The following is a 17,675-nucleotide window of genomic DNA, read 5'->3' on the forward strand; positions in this document are numbered from 1 at the left end:
CATGGACGTAACCTTTGAAACATGTGCCACCAAAATCTGAGGAAATTGAACAATGCTTTTAAGTCATCCAGGACCGAGGACATTATGCTTGGTTTCATGCATATTCAGGAGGTTTTGTAAAGTATTTCATATCATACAACAGTGTTAAGGAAATTACAGAAACAAACATACAGCATGCATGACACATCTGTTGTGTTTGTTAAGTGGATAAAAACCTCACGGCATCTGATTTTGTTATTAGGTATCCAGATCAAATTTTGGGCTCCAGATCTGAGAAGGGCCATTATATGTGGTATATTTAAACAGGACCAGTCTAAAACCCTGGAGGGGGACTCCTAGAGGTTGTGCTGCTCCTTAGACCCAGCTGTACTGAAGTGTGTAAAAGCAAGGCAGCAAGCAAATGACCAGCGGTGACTGAGACGCTGTGATTCATGTCATTAACTCTATAATAGTCTTATTTCTCTGTACATGATCAGAATTTTAAATATCAAATGTTAATCATGCAAAATAGTAAATCAAAGCTTCAAAATGTGTGGTTTAGATAGGAGAAAACTGGACAGCACTGACTTTTGCTATGCTGTTTATTTTCAGATACTACAAGGAAAAAATCTAAATATTTTCTGGTCATAGACCAGAATTTGAGGTGATCAAGCTCCGTCCCAAATATATGGAATAGTTCTTTCCTTACAAAGGTTAGAGAAACAAGTTCAACATAACTTGATCAGGGTGAGACAATAATGACTCTGCTCTGTGTGGAAATATAAATAATGAATTTGTGATTTGATTTATCATGGCTGTAGGGATGAAGCCAAGTTTCTCTTTGCACTGACTGAAAAAGGCAGCGAGCATGAGGACGTGATTGGATTTGTCTCAATTAGTCAAACAGGGAGGGAGAGAGGAAGAGGGAGAGAGAGGGAGAGGGGGAGAGAAAATGTCTCCATCTGCTATAATTTGTTCACTTGGGACAATGACTGTTCACCCACTGCTACACACACACACACACACATTGCAATAACCATAAGTGCCTCTAAATGTTAACAGAGATGTCCTTAGGTTGAAAGCAACAATTAGCCTTCTGAGACATCCCTCACTCACACACACACACCCACTGAACATATCATATACCAGTGTTTGCTCAATAGTCATTAAGCGGCATTAGTTACCACAGCTACACAATTATGTACAATTAAAAAAGACAAAAATACACAGAAGGGCATTCCAAGTGTTTACAATAAGATACAATCATGTTTTCTAAACAAACAACTGCACCAGAGCTGCAACAAACAAGGGGCAGATGTGGAACGAAAATCAAAATACAAAATGTCAGGAACTAAGACAAAGACAATTCCATAAACACGATCATATACAGAAGGCAAAAGGTAGAACTTTAAGCAAGATATTACAAACCACTGCTGCAGAAATAACCTTCTTTACTGATGTTAAAACAAAATGTTCCCTAAAACAAACATATAAAACCTCCTCAACACATTAATCAGTCAGAAAATTTGTAGAATTTGTCGTAATTGCTGCACATCTACACATAAAACATGAACTATGCTTGAGAGAGAGAGAGAGAAAATGTTCTCATTGCTGCCCTGTTGATTTGCCTCCAGCAGTTGGCAAAACTTTTATTTGGATGGTCCAATTCTGATTGACACTTCAAAAAAATACATAGTTAACAGCATCACTTGTCTGTCTGCTCTTATCTCTACAGTTGTAGAGAAAAAGCAGTTTGTGCAAAAGTCAATCCAAACACATCTAAAGGCCAAAGACGTAGCCACTGCTGCATAAGACCAGATGAAGGTGGGGTGTACAGTTTGACATCACGAAGAGGAGCAAGATGAATTGCTCAAATGGGGACATACACTTGTGGACAATCCCTCCTCAAAGGCACTTACAATGTTGCACTTGGAGAGAAGTAGTTGTATAAAAGAGGGGATAAAAGATGGTGAGCGATGATCTGACGAGCACTTCACTCAAAGCATACTGACACCTTAACTCTGAACTTAACCTAATTCTAACTGCTTCTACTTCAAGCTGGAATCTGTGATGTTTTTCTGGTTAATAAATCATTAATACACTGTATCTGTGTGGTGGAGTATATGTGCCACACTTGGAGAATCTCTCCATACTAAGTTTTTGATTTTGATGATTTTGATGTTGGCCAATGCGTCATTGCCTGAGGAGGATCATCTGTCTTGGTTCCCATAAGCGATACTGCACTAGAGGCAATGCATTTCTGTTTACATGTTCTTGGATCAAAACATGAAACAGTCCAGTCGTATCACACTTTGCTTTGACAGTTTATAGTAAAAAGGTCACTATATTTTGGGATACTACTACTTGTGCACACAAACACACTAATACTAACGTCTTCCTTTTTCCCCTTTCTCCCTCATATGATCTCTCTTATCTACATCCTTTTCTCTGACATACACACATGCACACAAGCAAACACACCGTTCCATTTCCACTGGTAAAATAATACATATTTGATCTGAAGTCAGTGAGTTATGAATTATACACAGAGGAGCCAAGACAGAACTTAAAAGCTGCAGTGTGGTAGTGTGTACTATGTGTACAGAATGTGTGTGTGTGTGTGTGTGTGTGTGTGTGTGTGTGATAGAGGCATAGAAAGAGAAACTGACATATACACAGAGCAGGCTTTGAGTCAGACACCTGAAGGACGGAGTGTAAACGTCCTGTTGGCTCAGCCAGTTCAGGTGAACCACATGTAAGCAAAAAAAACGAAAAAAAAAAAAAAGTCAAAAAAGCTGAATGCAGTCTACCTTCACTTTAAACTGTCCAGTAAACACAGAGATGCTCATGAAAAATCATCTTCACATCATAATACAAACATTATCTGAATGAAATGATACTTGTCCTAAATGAAAGCAGAAGTTTAGAAACAATAAACAAGAGCAGAAATAATGCTTTTTTTGTACTTTTGTACACAGTCAGAATGTAATAGATGGACAACTTTATACAACACAAAATGTTGTATTCTGCTTCCTTCACTGCTTCCTCTGCAGTGAAAAGAAGCAATAACAAGATACTGAGTGAACAAGCTACCAGAAAATGATGGACAACTCTGACAATACTTGAACTGTGCATAAAGCAGCCACGAGCCAAATATTCCTCAATAAAATCTAATGTGAGACGAGTGAAAGCTCTTTGCACGTACAGAATAAGGTTTCTGCAGGACACTGATATTATTACCCATCATGATGAAACAAGTTAAGGTAATAAAGACACAAGGCAATAAAAAAGATGGTAATGTTTCCTTCTGGATGAGAGTATGGAGGTGGGCCAAAACAAATGAAGACAGCAGCAGACAAATAACACACAAGAAGTAATTTACTATCTATATTATCTGTAATATGCTGGTAGCTGAACTGTAGTAGGTGTCAGTAGTCTCAGCAGCAGCCCAGCACATGGTTATATTTTTGGATGAACTGAAGCAAATCATATTTCAAAATGTAACATTTCTGCTACAGGATTCTCAAAACCATTTTAAGGCCGCACAACGCAGGTTTAACTCATGTTAATGATGCCTGGACCTCTATAGGCCATGTTCACAGCAGGTGTTTGATGTGTCAGACAGGAAAAGCACAGGTTTTAGGGATAACATCAATGAAGGTTCTGGTCTATTCAAGTGTCCCATAAGGAGTGACAGTGTGACAGTGAGCCAGCATGACCAATACCAGGACCCTGAAACTGAAGCAGCTGAATGGATTCTGCCATCATTAATTCTATTACTTAGACACTGTGACAAGTCAAAATGTCTTGTCTAAAAATTAGCCAATTCCCTTTGCTCGGACAATGTATTCTCTCTCTCTCTCTCTCTCTCTTTCTTTTCCTCGCTAATAACACATGCATTAAATGTGACGGCACATACTGTGAAAGGGTAGAAATGTTTCCATTACCTATTCCTCAGCTTCTCTGCTGGTATGTTTGGGGTAGACAGTGATCTCATGAATCCAGCTGCTTTACAAGGTAACATGACAAGAAAAATTGGATGAGGAGAATGAAATTGTAAATACCGACACTTGATATCAAAAGTGGTGCAACCTCTGTTGTGTGGGTATAACAGTATGGTTATTTTTAACCATTTCTTAATTTAATTTAGAGAACAATTACTGTATCGTGATATGTACTGTTGTGGGTGATACAAAATTACTGTGTGTACTTTTATTATAATGTGATTATTTAAGATTATTTAGAAGATTTTGGCCATAACACTTTTCAGTGTACACATATTCACTAAATATTATGGTTAAATGTTATGATGTCAATATTAGCAACAAGACACAGACACTACAGGCATGCTGGCAGCTCTGTTAGGTTGCACTTAGGCACAGCTGTGCTTTGAGCTAAATGCTATCATCTGCATGCTAACATGCACGCCGTAGTAATATGCTACATCACATGCTGTGAAGTTAAGTATTTAACCATAAACCTAAGTGGAGGAGAAATTGTAATTTTGACCTGATGATGCCACTGGATGAAATGTCAGGGGGAAAACAATCCAACTATAAGGAGACAAGCCATCTGATAAATGAGACACTTTACTCTCAACCACTAATATCAACCTCATTGTGGATCTATAGAGTAAAGGTCATTAACATCTGAACAAAAACTGGAGGACAATCCAACCAGCAAGCCGATCGTGGCATCCCTGGAGCCATGTCACTTGCACGCTACTAATAAGTGTTAGTGGACACCATAATGTAAATTCTGTACACCACATCTTTGTTTTTATTTCCATTATTGTTTTCCTAAATATAATTTTAATATATATATAAGCGAGAACTAATCAGTGACTGATAATTGATTAAATAAAATTAAATGATTTTAAGACTCACCTTCTCCTTCAGGGATCTGAAGATCAGAGAGACCTGTAGTATTTTCATGGGACCTGCAACATGTCCTGCAAAACACAACCCAAGGAAAATAAAACTGCTGAGTGACAGTAACAAAAAAATAAATACTCTTAAGATTGGTTGATATATTTGAACATGATTAATAGTGCATAGCTGTAAAAATGATCTGCAAAATGCCTTTAAGTGTTGTTTATGGCCATGGATTACACTATTAGTTTAAAATGTGTTGAACACATTCTCGTTTTCAGAAATTCAGGCTGAAAATGCCATAAATGTTCTTCACCTCTGTACAAAACATATCCTCTGAAAATTATTTATTACTTCAGCAAAGCTTAAGGCTTAAAAGTGAACCACTTAATCTTAAATATTGTCTCTATCCTCTTTAACCCACAATCTCTGACACATTTAGCTCTGCACCCTCTTCCATAGACTTAAAACATTTCACTTTTTTCCTGCAAATTCACCTTGAAAAAATGTATTTTTTTTTTCTTCCTTCCATTTCAGCCACTTTATCTACCTCCTCTCCTCTCCTCTCTACATTCATCCATCTTTCCTTTTTTCTCTCTCTCTCGCTCATCTCTTTCCTTACTAAAATTCCTCTATCATTCCCCTGTAAATCATGTCCCAAATTAGTAATAAATAAAACAGAGGAATAGAGACCCTGTGATCCTCTCTTTAAGCCTTAAAGGGATACCTTCATGAAAGGGGTACAATCACATTTTTTAATTTCAAAGAAAAACCAAATTGAAGCAAGAAAACAATCTAAGAACAACCATCAGTGTGTGTGTGTGTGTGTGTGTGTGTGTGTGAGATGGCTTAAATTCAAAGTGTCCCCCTCACTGGATACCTTTGTCATTGGCCAGATACAAGTAACTGTTAGAGGTGAAACTACACTAAGCCATTTTTCATACACACTGTTCCAAATAGCAACAAGGAATAACTGCTTGGAAAACTGCCTGTGTCTGTGATGATTTAAAGATACAAAGGGATAAGAGGCAAAAGATGTAACAGTGTACAGGCAAGATCACTTACAAAAAGAATGCATCTGCACTTTCCATACACACTGTAATTCATTAGAAATGTGCTACTATAGTGTCTCTGTGTGTGTGTGTGTGTGTGTGTGTGTGTGTGTGTGTGTGTGAATTTGGCCGACATTTTATTTGGAGCTTTTTCAGTACATCTCTGGTCTCAACAGTGTGTCATTGGGAAATGTTGGCCTTAAATTTTTTTTCTATAAGCGTGATCTAATTCTAGTGTGACTAAAAAACTGCTTTGATGCCGTCACATCTGGTTTACATCCAGATAAAACCAAACAGCATGTACTTACAACTATTTATGGCTTGCACAAGTGCAGTTTCATGATGTTTAATGAAATTTACTAATTATTATAATAATAATAATTAGTCTATAGATGATTTGTGCATCTAGTCTCAGTTTTCTCTGGGTGGAGCCTTGCTGCTGTTTAAGAGGCAGTTTGTGTTTCATTTTTTAGTTTGTGGCACTTTTTGAAAACAGAAATATGTCTTCCTTCACAGGGGATGTGGTGGTTCTCTGTCCGTCATGGCTTTCTGATTTTCATCTCACGCCACAAGCAGGTCAAGTTTTCACTTATCCACTCAAATATCTCAACATATACTGAATTAACTGGCACAAAATTTTGTTTAGACATTCATGGTTATCAAACACCAACCAGTGCCAATAAAAGCTACTCATTTGTGGTTTTGACTAAGACTGACAGCAGTAAATGGATTCTCATGACGTTTTATACAGACATTCATGCTCCCAATGGGATGAATTCTATGTAATGAGTTTTGTGATCCCTTGACTTTTCCTTTTGCACCATCTTCAGGTCAAAATTTTGTGGTCGGAAAGTTAGATGCAAGACACTCACACACACACACACTCACACACACACACACACACATATACACATATACACATATGGAGCATCTAATGGTTAAGGACTATAGAGCTTGACCATAAATGTGGATATTGTTAGTTATTGTTATTGTTACTGTGGTTGTTTTTCTGTTGTTGTGTTGTTGTTGTTGTTGTTGTTGTTTTTCCCCATCTCTCCACTCCCATTTTCCTTTTCCCCATATTCTCTCTGTTTTCCTCTTTTCCTAAGTTATCTTATTTGCAGTATTAGCATCGTCATTGTGAGCTTGTTAGCTCAAAGCAGCGCTGTGCATGAATATAGCCTCACAGAGCTGCTTGCAGGGCTGAAGACTCTTAGTCTCGATAAAATCCTGGCTATTGTAGCTGTGACTTCACAAAATGGCTTCCATAACAACTCGTGCTGTAAATGTAGCACTTCTAAAAATGCTCCTTAATTTCAAAACTAAACAAAGTGTCATGCTAGTGAGGGAGATGAAAGGACAGAGAGAGAGAGCACCCAGAAATTGGATAAGAAGAGAAAAGAGGGGGAAATAAATGAAAGGGTAAGACAGGCGGGCACTAATCCCATTTTCCATCTTCCTCTTCCTCTTTATCTCTCTTCTCTTTCATTGTAACCTCCTAATCTGAGCCACCAACCCTTCCTCATTCTCCTCTGTCTCCCCTCCTCTCTTACCACCCCCACTCCTCTCTTTTGTCTGAGGCAAAATGACCCCACGCAATACAAGAGCATCATCAGGGGGATGAGATAACCTTTTAGTCTGTCCTTTGAATCTCCCCCACACACATCCTCTCTCTCCCTCTATCCCTCTCTTCTACATCAATCTCCCCAGTCTCTGCCTGTCTCTGTGTGGACGTGCATACATGAGCACCAGGTTCAAATTTTAAAGTATCTAATAGAAGAGATTTCAATTACAAGCCACCCTTTCACACCTCTGCTCTCTCCCTTTCAATGACAAATTAATGTGTGTGAATATTACATTAAACTTGGAATTAAAAGCTTTTTTTCCTTCACCTCCTCTCCCTATGTCCTCCCTCTCCTCTGCAAAGAGACTGGAGCCACCAATCACACAGGTGCCTCAGCAAAGTGCTTGTGTCAGAAAAATATTTGAGTTATTGCGTTTCCTGTTGGAGCTCATCATCTTCCTGTCTCTGGGAAGCAGTCCAGCACTGTGGTCCCACTGCTGGACTGTTGGTTCAGCTCCATGCTGTGAGTAAGTGCCATGTGTAGGCTAATGCACATTGCCCTCTCTCTCTCACACATTCATTCATACAACACTCTGATCTCCTGCAACTACTCCCCTCATGCTGCCACTGTATAATAAGAATGCAATATAGCTCCACCTGCTTGACTGAATAAAAAATAATAAAAGTCTGAAGCCACATTAGTGACCCTGTGAGGCTGTACCGTTTTTTTTATGTACCAGAAAACTACTTAGTTGGATGGATGAAGAGTGAACTCATAACTTCACACGTCTTAGATCCATATCACTAGCAGGGTAAAAACATGTAACGCCTCCTGGACGGATTCTAGAAGTCACTGACCAAAGGCCTCGATCAGAGGCAAATCAGTGGTTAATCGGCAAACACCAATCGCTGTGTGTGAACTCTTCATAGACATGATTGTTGAGGCTTGCTGACCCGTCACATATAACAACCAGATATCAGGCTGAGTCGCAGAAGAGCTACAGCCAATTAGAGCGCAGGACATGGGATGAGAGGAAAGACACAGGAACCTGGAAACCAACAGACATGGCAGAGAACATGGCAAGAAGTTTTTTTTTTTGCACAAAACATTTTTTAGCACAAAACATTTGGCAAAGAAGTACAAAATCCTGTTTTGCGCAAAGAATTGTGTCTTTCCCGTATCATGCAAATCTTTTTGTGACAGACCATTGTTGTGGAGACCAGACAGAGTGTGAACTGCTTACAGCTTCAAAGCTGCCTGATCACAAGTCAGCTAGTTGTGCAGTGTGAACTGTACAGCGATCCAACGCCTTTGAAGTGATATAGTCTGAACTTAGCTTAAATGTCTAGCCTTAGGGTGCAACAACAATATTGTATTTATGTTATTTACCTAACTTATGTGCAATCACTTTATTTCAGCGCAGTGTGAGAGTCTCTACTATGTTTTGCTGTCATTTACGGTCATATTTCTCATCACTCCTCTGCTTTCTCTTGCACCACGTCTGTGTGTGTGTGTGTGTGTGTGTGTGTGTGTGTGTGTGTGCGTGTCTTAGCTGCTGCCCACACACACTGAGCGAAGCAGAGCAGAGGAGGAGAGGCAGGTTGACAACTTGTTACGTTAAGTGCAATAAAAGCTTTCCAACAAATCCCTCTAAAACCAGAGATGGACAGATGTCAACTTCAGACATCTAAAAGTCAGGCCAAAATATCAATCTGGTGACAGGATGATGATGATGATGATGATGATGATGATGATGATGATGATGATGATGATGGCAGGGAGCTAGTCCAGCAGCTTTCCTGCTGTTACAGCTACAAAGAGAAGCTAACCCACCCAACCCCCTCTAACACACACACACACACATTTAAAATGGGCAATTTAGGCAATAATTACTGTATATTATGTACACTGGGAGACTTTTCTGGAGCAACATGAGTAATGCACCTGTAAACGATAAAGATAAGTGAGACAGTGGGCAAATACTTTCCAGATATGTAAGTGATAAATACCTTCTGTCCTGCGTCATGACATCAAGACTTTAAGACAGTTGCTTTTAATCAAATTTTTGTTTCTCATATCATGCTGATCCATTTAAGACACCGGCTCCCCCATATCTCTGCTGGAGGCAACACTGTGTGCTTCAAATGGTTCACATCTCCAGCTGAATATTATTACTGTTTATCTTCACCACCACTGTAGTTAATCACAGGGATTACAGCATCAGGTCTGTGTCTAGGAGCCCGGAGATTAAAGGATGAAATCTGCGTTATGAAATTTTAACTTCAACTGCTGTGAGGGAGCGTGTGTGTGTGTGTGTGTGTGTGTGTGTGTGTGTGCAGTCTGTGTAAATGCCCCCACATTTACAACTTGTACACACACACACACGCTCACAGCGGTGAGGGCCTGATGAGGAACCTTGCTGTGTGCATGCTTGTGTGTGTAAATGTAATAAAGGATGCTACTGGCCACTCTTATGTAACAACCGTGTCGGCCCTGATGCTAAATTGTCGCTATAGCAACAGAATCTGATGCTACCCCCCTCCCCCCTCCCCTTCCCTCTATCTGCTATATTATTCTCTGTCCTCACCTTTGTTCTGCTCTCCATCCTCACTCTGTCTTAGTTTAAATTCAATCTAAATGGACTTTGCTGACATGAAATATGCAGGTACACCCTCTACCTCTTTTCCTCCCCTCCAATCTACTTTCCTGACTTTCTCTTCCCCCATGTCTCATTCCCACAGGTCTCTTTCATCTCTCTCTCTCTCACATCCACCCACCAGGTCTCTCTACCACTTATATTCCCTGTCTTCTCTCTCTGTCTGGTCCTCTCCCTATTCTTCATCTGTCTCATTCCTGTCAATCCATCTCTCTTTCAACAACATCTTAATTAAGAGAGTAATTATTTTTAATGCTTTCTGCCTCTTCTCCTCTCTCCCCACCAATCTGTCTCTCTCAATCTTCCTGACTGACAATGTGGTAAATTACATTAATGGGATATGAAATGCAAAATATTTTTCTGCCTGTTTTCCATTCTCTCTTTCTTCCTTTCCATCACTTTTTCCTCTCCCTCTGTCTCACACCTCCACCCACCATCCTTTCTTGTTTTTTTTTCTTCTTGCTATTAGTCTCCCTGCAGCTCAAATCTCTCTGAACACACTTGTTTGCTAAATGATAAATCATGGACAGATACATATGTAAGAGATGATTTCCTATTTTCCATTCCTCTTTCCATCAGACCTGTCAGTCTCACATCTTATAAACTGAAGGCTAATTACCATTAAATTTAATTTCTCATTATCTCACCGTCTTTTGTTTCTCTCCTTCAGGCCAACTTTACCTTCAAAATGTCAGAAAGAGAGAGAGAGAGCAAGAATGAACAGTACTACATGCATGTGTGCACATTAGGAGGAATAACAGCAAAAAAAAAACAGATTTATTTTTGACTTGCAAATCACTCTTCATCGCTTTCCTCTCACTGCTTATCTTTGTTAAACTGCTGGCACTCCTCAATGCTGTTTTCCAATTTGTTCTTTTCAGTCCTGAAATTTGCTCTGCTCTGCTCGACTCTGCTTGTTCCTTACACAGAAAACATTAGAAATAACCAGAGGCAAAAGCAAAACTGTGTATTACAAGACATTTCCCTGCAGCAATGTCTTCACTATGTTGCCTCTTTAGTATGTATGTAGCATCCTGATGCTGAAGCAATTCAAGACACAATCACATGGAGACAACAAGAACTGTGATTGGTCAATGTGGGCAGCTCGTCCAGACAGCATAGAACAATAAGAGTGAACATATGAATACCATAAAAATCCTCTATCCATCCATTATCTATACCGATTATCTGGAGCCAATCCCAGCTGACACTGGGTGAGGGCGGGGTACACCCTGGACAGGTCATCAGTCAATCACAGGGCTGACACATAGAGACAAACAACCATTCACGCTCACACTCACTCACTAATTAACCTAAGGTGCCTGTCTTTGGACTGCGGGAGGAAGCTGGAGTACCTGGAGGAAACCCACAGGGAGAACATGCAAACTCCACACAGAAAGGCCCCAGCGTTCGAACTCAGAATTCAGATGTTATGTTGTTTTAATTTTTGTTTTTAATTTGTAATTTTTTTAATTTATATTTTAATTTTTTGCATCTGTTAAAATGCAACAATTCAATAATAATAACAAATGACCCACAAAATTGTTTGCAGTATATTATTGAACTTAAATGAACATTTATTTAACATTCATGTATTATTCACTTAAAATTTAAAAAATAAAAAATGGTTATTGTCTCTGTTTACTTCAGTAGATCTGTACTCTACTAATTATTTTAAAATTTTAAAAACTCTCCACAAGTAATTCAAAAACTAAACTTAAATGCCGATTATCTGAAAATGCCACATATCGCACCAAGAATTGAGTGATAGATTATCCACCTTTTACAGATAAAATAACAGATAGATTTTTTTTTGGGGGGGGCTAAACCAGTTTATTAAAAACCTGAGAAATCAAAGCAGTTCATCAAATTGATGCACAACTCTTCAATCCTGCTCAATGATTTGCACCAATGTCTACAATGTTACGACCATACAGACGGTACAAACATATATCATCAAAGTATATATGACATTGTTATATTGCCCAAACCTATGGAGCAAAGTGAGGATGACTCAGTAAGCTGCTATATTTCCTATGATGCAAGAGAAAAGTAACACAATAATGTGTACAATAATTGCTTAGGATATATATATTCTCAAATGTCAAACGCAATGATACAACAATTGACAGATTAACCCTATAATGCCAAATGCATCAAATTTGATACAAGCATTTCTGAGACCTATTGCATCACCTTATGGTAAAAACTTCACTCAAAACCATCTTGTATCCAATCTGATACTTGTCTTCCAACCCCTGGTGGAAACCTTTATCACTACAACAATTCAAACACAGCACATGGGACAATCCAAGTTGGCCACCTTCAGATAGTTCCCAACTCACTGGATCAAGGTAAAGAAAATTGCGATTTTTACGATTTTCCAGTGACATTTTCTTTGAAATTTTTAGTAATATTCTAACATGAACACTTAATCTGTTGAAGCAAGTTATAATTACATATTTTTTTGCATTTTAGTATGTAGTAAAATCGTGTATAAAATTTGGAAAAACCTATATGCAAATAATTTTTTGTAATTTTTTTTTTTTAATTTTGTGAAAGGGCCAAATAAAGGTTCCAGATTCAAGAAATCAGAATTTTCTGTCCATTATTTCTGGGGTCAGGCATTACAGAGTTAAAGGTGATCGCTGGATTATAAATCAGTTCCTACGCCAGAGGCCTCTACAGAGAGACCAACCTACCACCTCGACGCAGAAGCATGTATCCACCTTAAGCCCCTGAAGCTTTTAATGACAGCAGCTATTCTGCAGGTATTTGGAATCACTTTCTCCCCAGCTTTCTTTTGTGTACATCAATACACATCAATATCTTAGTGGATTCACACTCCAGCAGAGTGTCTGTGATTGTAGGTAAATGTCACACATCTTACATAATGCTGGAAGCACCGAATCTCATTAACAAAGCCGTGGTAACTATGGCAATGAGCAGCATCAGCGACCCCCGATGTAACTTATGCTAAAAAGGCCAAGAGGTTGCTATGACAACAAGAAGGAAAACAAGAAAGAGAGAGAGAAAGTTGGAGCTGTGTTTATGAAACACGCATACATTCTCACACACACACACTGCAGTGACAGCCTGACTGTGTGTGTGAATAAATGTTGATAAGGAATATGTGAACACTTTATTCTGCTGTTTTCATCCTTTCATCTCAGAAAGTGGAGTTTTCGTTTAAGTAATTTCTTTATCTTAATTCATCTCTACCAACATCTTTATGGTTGATGATTTCTTTTGAGCATAAATGCACTGCACCAGCTCTCTGTAAAGGTTGTGCGTCGCCAATCTGTTATTGTATGGACATATCATAGACCATCCAGGAGCCTCTGTATTCCCTCTGGTCCATCTGTGCCTGAACATCTGACAGCCTCCTGCCGACTGTGTGTGCTAATTAGAAGATAAAGTAGTGACAGAAGTGTCTCCCTTCATCGTTCAATAATGGACTGCGATGGAGTAAGTTATTATATCTTAGAAAGAGACAGCAACATCTACCCAGTGAACACTCGATGCACAACAAGCTGATCAAGTATGAATTCAAAAACATGTGATGCTTTCCAACGACTAAAGAGAAAAATAATTCACATTTGCTGCAGAGGACATGTACCAGGCACAGGCCAAAACGCAGGAGAGGCCTCTCTAATGAAAACAGATGATCTTACGCTATGAGATGTAAATTAATTAGCATGAGTGAATTTAGAAAATGGATGGTTGGATGTAAATTAATTAATTCAGTCTCAAATAAAAAGAATAGATACAGTGGGGTCCAAAAGTCTGACACCACTTAATGGGAAAGTGATCTCAGACATTTGGACCCCACTGTATCTATGGGTAAATATCATTACAGTAGAGAACATGTCATTAATATTTAATATATTTCCCTGTGTTTTTTTTCTACTGCACTTAATTTAACAGCATGCATATACAGAAAAATCACATTGACAGATACAATAGATGAATGGTTGTATACCAGTCTGCAACTAATGGTCATTTTCATTACTGATTAATCTACCTAAATAGGGAGAAATAGTTTGTTTTATTTTCAAGAGCCCAAGTTGGCATTTTTAAATTGCTTGTTCTGTCCGGCGAACAGACCAAGCTCTAAGATATTTGATTCACAACAACATGAAAGAGAGAAAAGCCACTGATTTACATTTTTGCTTGAAATATGATTGAAATTATTAATAAATTATCAAAACAGTTGCAAATTGATCAATTAATTAATTGTTTCTGCTCAATAGTTGAACAGATGGCTGGAGAGACAGTAAACATCTCTAACAAAACTTCTGCCATTTTCACTGGCAATGACTACACTGTTTATTGAAACAATAGCCATGAGGCATGATTACCATTACTCACATTGCTAAACATGGAACCTATTCACCTTTTAAAGCTGAAATCTGTAACTTTTCCCAGAGCGCAACACCACCCACTGCAAATAATTACAGGCAGCTGGAGTTTGAAAAACATCCATCTTGTCTATGTGCTGAGATGTCTGTGTTTTTTATCTCCCAAAGACCTTGGGACATCATTACCTGCTGCCTTTAAAATTACCTCTTTATTACATTAGAACAAGAACAACATTTGAGCCCAAACTGGTTCTTCATCAGGTGCAGAGTTTGGCTCAGAAAAGTTGTACTTTTAATGTGATGATGTAATGTAATAAAGAGGAAATTCTGAGGAGATAACAGCTTTGCAAGTCCTGTGGGAAACAGCGTTGTAGACACATAATGAACAACTACAGATTCTGTTTAGTCTAATAATGTGTATTAGTATATTAGTATGTATAAGCTGCAGCTCACAAAAAAATCAATTTCAAACACAATGAATAACTGACTGCATTGTGTGGATATATGACAGATATATATTTGTAACATCCATGAGAAACATAAAAGATCTAATACTAATACTAATATAAAGGACCTTTCTCTTCACTTGTTAGACAAGAATGGTTTTTATTTCTGTTTCCTACCAATTAGACAGCCGTGGTACCCTAAGACACAGACAGGAGAGAGTTGAGTTTGTTTCATCACACTGTACAATCAATGAAACACAGGATCTTCTCCCACAGCGCTGAGAAAATACACACAACCAACCACCCACACATCAGACCACACACACACACACACACACACACACACACACACACACACACACACACACACACACACACACACACAGGCAACTACACTTATTAAAGTGGATGCTGCCTAATAAATATACGAGCAGACAGACAGAAAGATGAGGCAGAATTTCTGATTCAGGCAACAAAAACACAAGCTGCTAAAATAAATACCTGAGGCTGATATCAAAGTGGGAGGGGTTAAAAAGGCTAACAGAGGACACAAAGTGTTGAGATTAACACTGAGGATGATCTTTGTTCCACCACAACCATCACTAGCCCAAAATCCTGATCCTGATCCTCCATGATGCCTCACCCCCCTAATGCAACAGCTTCTGTCCTGCAAAATCTTTTCAGTAAATAATTAATACAAGTATGGTCCTGTTTTTCACTTGTGTATGTTTTCTGTAATTCTTGCTATTTCCCATGAGTGCTTTGGCAGCAGCAGGTCACATGAGAGAGATAATGAGAGAGAAACACACTGACCAAAGGGCTTGTTAATGCTGATGCTGTGAAGAACCCAACAAACAATCTTTTTTTTAAATTTAGGTGTTTGTCTCAGACTGCGGCAAGTTTGCAAAAATGATCCAAAATTCCTTCTGGGCATCAGGGGAGACGTCTAATCTGATCTGGAGGAAACATTTCGCCAGAGTTATGGCTGCTCAGAGGAGATTTTCCAACAGATTTTAAACTAGAGTTTCATTTCCTCCTTCCGCAAGGGAGCCAAGTAAATGTTTCAACAGTCATGTCTAATAAATAATGAACAGTTGCAGTTTGTCTCTTTTGTGTTTCTCTGTTTTATTTTCTCGCAGTGTTGATTTAATTAAACATGCCATTTTGCAATATAAACTATATAAATAAAAAAATCTTATCATGCCAATACATGAAAATGCCAGAAAAACTTGGACGTGTTATGTTAACTTCAAAGAGGCCTCTTTCTTTCTCTCACAAGTCCCCACAAACAGAATAAAATCTATCTGCTGATCAATAAGAGAGTGGATACACGCACACACACATGCATGCACACACGCACACACACACACACAATACTGATCCCTTTGAACATAACACAGAAACACACAGAAAATATCACACACACACGCACACACACACACAAGGGTGTTTGCATTAATTCTCCAGTAACAGCTCCACTGTGCCCTAGTCAGTCAGAAAACGGGCACTCAGGCACATGAACACACAAACAGACTGAAGTGCACACACACTTTTCCCAAAATAAGCCCATTCTCCTGATCAATCAGACAAACAACAAAGCCAATCAATTGTATTGATCTTGATGACAGCATCATTCAATTAGCCCGCACTTCTCACCAGCCTGAGGCAAATTATGTCTGTGATTTTATCACCTAAATCCCGTTTTCTCTCCCATGAGAACAGACTACTGGTGTGTCTAAATGAGTCTCCGCCTGACAAGAGTGCTGATGTTGAGATCTGATTAAATAAGTGTCAAACCACACAGAGGTACTTCCTGCTTTGCCAAGTAAGAACAAATGTGTTGGCTGCAAATGCATAAGACTAGCCTCCTGATATTCCTGTGGTGAAGGTGCCCAATAGTCAATTCAGAGCAAACACACCTGCTTTTGGTTTAATGCTAGCTTGTTAAGATCAAACATCTGGTTTGACCAGTAGCGACTGTGCCAGTGTACAGAGACTTTTAGCTGCATTCAGAGATTTACAGTAATGTTGACAGACTTGAAAAAGTAATCTAAACAAATCTTCTCAGACCATATCATAAAACATGATCTGATGGCTTACAGCTCATGCTCGATTCCGGTCATGGACCTTTATTTCATTATGACACCATTTCTCCCGCCGCCATGTTTCCTGTCTGCCTCTCTACTGTGGACTGTCAAATAAAGGCAAAAAAAACAACAAAAGCTAAACAATAAGTTTGCTCACATCGCCTCATATTTGCATTCATTAAAAATTTTGCCATCCATCCTAAAAGTTTGGTTTTGCAAAACTAAAAAAGTGTGTGTTCTTCTAATAATTGTGTTGTCACTCCTCATTCTGTTCCAACAATGCAGTCAAGGTTAATGCCATCAGGTCCTTTTAATGTAATCATTTCGCCACTGATCAAAAAGGTATCAGTGTCAGTTGGTGAAGATAAACAAAGGCCAAACAGAGAGAGAGAGAGAGGAGACAAAAGAAGAAAAGAGAGAGGGAGATAAGACAAAGAAGAAACATATTTCCAATCAGAGAGCAACCAGCTCAAAAAATTAATATTTGTGTGTGTGTGTGTGTGTGTGTCAGTGAGTAGTGTGTGTTTTATGACACAGTGAGCACACAGGTCTAAGGTTCAACAATCAAAACATTAGTAGAGGCCCTAAAACACACAAACACTTACACACAGAACAAAAAGTATCACTATGTCTCAGTTTAATGTTTTGAGGACAGTGA

This window comes from Trachinotus anak, unplaced genomic scaffold (genome assembly GCF_046630095.1).
Source record: "Trachinotus anak isolate AG129_WGS33_773 ecotype Australia unplaced genomic scaffold, CSIRO_AGI_Tana_v1 ptg000005l, whole genome shotgun sequence".
Classification (NCBI taxonomy): domain Eukaryota; kingdom Metazoa; phylum Chordata; class Actinopteri; order Carangiformes; family Carangidae; genus Trachinotus; species Trachinotus anak.